Below are 3,137 nucleotides of genomic sequence, written 5' to 3' on the forward strand. Positions count from 1 at the left end.
AGATGACTAAGACACAGAAGAGATAAAATTGTGCCTCTTTGTAGACAGCTCATTGTTTTAAACATGATGTTCATCATTAAGAGCAGAATGTCAATGGAGGATTTGCACATGTGAGAAGCACAGAATATTGGCATCAAGATCCATCGGCCTGATATGAGAGCAAAATTGAGTTGGAAATGATTGGAATAATTAGCTGCAGCTGGGTTTGTGCCGAGAGTTCACAATCAAAATGGATGTCATGGGGTTTCTAAAGCAGGGGTGTGGCAAGTGACTGAAGGAATGGAATTACTTGTAATAGGCACACACTATACCAGTTGCTACTGTGGAAGAGTGCTGTAGAAGTGTGGAGAGCAACTAAGAGTTTGATTCACATTAAGGAAAAATGGGTAGCATTATAACAGAGACCATCAGGAATTTTTCTGCACCTCATGGTCTGAATCTAGAAGACAACGCATATCATTCATCATTCATTCATTTGGAGTTCTTTAAAGTTTATCTTAGTCTGAGTCTCTTAAAATTTTATTCCATCTCAATTTAAATGCAAGATTCTCTTTGGAGTGAATGAATTTTGGCTTTCGCTTTTCAATTGCTTTTAGGATTCCCTACCTTATTTAGAATACTAAAGTTGTAGAAGCCCCAAAGGAGGTTAGGCATCACGAAAAAGGAGACAGGAGAGAAAATGGAGAAACAAAATGGTTTCCAAGTGCCAAATGTGTCAGCTAGAAATGTATTTGTCTACACAGATTGAAATTTGGAAGGGAAGTTACAAATGAACTAGAAAAGATCCTTAAGAGTAAGAATGTGTCATTGGAGATGTAGACAAAAGTCATCTGCGCTGTGGTACTCCTGATTAGTATGTGAAAGGTGAAAAAAAACAAAAAACAAAATCTGGTGTGGGAAGACAGTAGTAACAGATACTGTGGACTCCCCAAGAAGACAAATCTTTGAATGGTAGAACAAATCAAGCCTGAACCGTAGAGGTAAGATGGATAAACTAAGACTCCCTGGAAAAAAGACAATTATAGGAATAGTGCAAGGCAGTAGGAAAAGAGGAAGAGTAAAGCGATAGGTCAATGCAACAGAGGAAAGGACTGTCTGTAGTTTGCAAGGCCTATGCAGGGATGCCAATGGGAAGTCATTAACTGCTTAAGTTGCCAAAAGCCAGAAGGGATTTGATGGTACACGCCATCAGCAACAGTTTCTATGTTAGTCAGTTGCAGCAAGAACACATTTAGAGGCACATTAAAGACTAGTAAGATTTACTTAGAATAAATAAATTGGCTGAAATGGGCTGCAGTCCATGAAAGCTCTTGCCAAATAAAATTTGTTAGTCATTCAGTTGCCAGAAACCCCTATTCTGCTAATTGTTATATTAACACCATCAGGTTTGATGCTTTCACCCATAGCATACGTTGTGTTTTGCATAACAAAACATTTGGTTTGTTGTGCTCTCTCTGCATTCTCTTAATTTGATCATTTTTTTCCTGTCATTCTGAACAAACCATGGAAATACTGGTTGAAGTCCTCCATTCCATCCATCTGTTCCAGTCTCTACTTCCACTAGAATATGATGAAGCAATTTGAACCTGGAACACTCAGCCATATATCTCATCTATATACTTTGCAATCTTAGTTTGATGCTCCATGACTGCAAGCAGATGGTTGTATGCTTACACGTTCATCAAACAGACTAATTTTATGAATTCTTAGCTGAGCGCAATGGGTGGTATTATTTTTGCTCCAACTTGTATGACACATTTCAAGAATCAAAAAGTAGTTCATGAACCAGCTGGCAGCAGGAAGATTAATTGTCACCAATTCATTCCCTCTCATTGTTTTAATAGCAATTAAGATGCCATCAAATTTGCATCAGAGGTTGTGGCAAAGGTAATATAAACAACAGCAAGTGAAAAGGACCCCTAAGAAGCCTATCAGCATCATTTTTCTTTTCTTTCCTTGTTTGTTTGAGGGTTTTTTTTTTTTTGCAAAGAATGAGCCTGATTGAAGTGCTATATTTTAATTGGTTATGATTAGAAAGACTTCCTTTTCTTCAGAGAGGTGTGTTTCTGTGTGTGAATGTTGTGATCTTTAATTAGAGGCATGGCCTAGAGTCACACTGTTTTATGCTTTTCTCTGGGATTAAAAAAACATAATTTAAAATGGCAACTTTAAAAACAACAGATGTAGTGCTTCAATATGCAGTTACTGTTTACTTGCTGTTACAAGTAAACTATATGTATGTGTGCGTGTGTGTATGAAGGAACAGCTTGCAAGGGCAAAGGGAAGGAGGTAGAGCTGCTCTTGCTGCTGTCGTGGTTCTCCCTTCATTTCTCTGTGACTTCAGACCTGTCCTGTAGCCATGCAAGAGAGACTGCTGCCTCAGAACGTGGCAGAAGCAGAGCAACAGGGTTGGGCAAAGTCACAGCCATATCCGTTTGTCTGAGGCAGAATCCTGAATGTATACAAGCATTCCCAAATTAGGGATGGGGAAAGTGTCAGAAACCTTCAGTTGCATCCCCCATCTCTTAATGTAAGAGTTTTGCCTAGTGGGACAGAAAGCAGTTGGGAAGAAGAGAAAGGGATTTTCCTTGGGAAGGGAAGAGTTTTTTTAAAAAAAGCAGGAAGGAAGAGATTCCTTGCATGTGGATTGATCCCTCATCAGCTCAATTGTTTGTTTGTTTGTGAAGAAGTGGAAGATTTGATGGTAGATTCTCACCATTTCATCCAGAAGCAGTGCATGGACCAACCAGGGGGAGAGCTCCCCTTCTCTAGCTACAAGTTGCCTTATGATTTCATCTGTTTTGGCCCTTGAGATGATTGGGCTGAGGTCTCATCAGAACAACATCTATGTGTTCCTCATCCAAAAGTGAAGTACATTTGGTAGGCTTGATACTGGAATATAACCAAAATCAGTTTCGACATAACTGTAAATGTTGTAGTATAGGCCCCATGGATTTAACAAAGGCATAGGCCTGGGATATTTCTGCATAGTTTAGGTAAAAAGAGAAACATTCACAAATATTATAGAGCTTCCTTTGAAAGGACTGGTTCCTACTCCAGTCCTCTGAAGATGCCGGCCACAGAGACTGGCGAAACGTCAGGAAGAACAACCTTCAGAACACGGCCAAAGAGCCCGA

The sequence above is a fragment of the Pogona vitticeps genome, chromosome 2, assembly GCF_051106095.1.
Source record: "Pogona vitticeps strain Pit_001003342236 chromosome 2, PviZW2.1, whole genome shotgun sequence".
Lineage (NCBI taxonomy): Eukaryota > Metazoa > Chordata > Lepidosauria > Squamata > Agamidae > Pogona > Pogona vitticeps.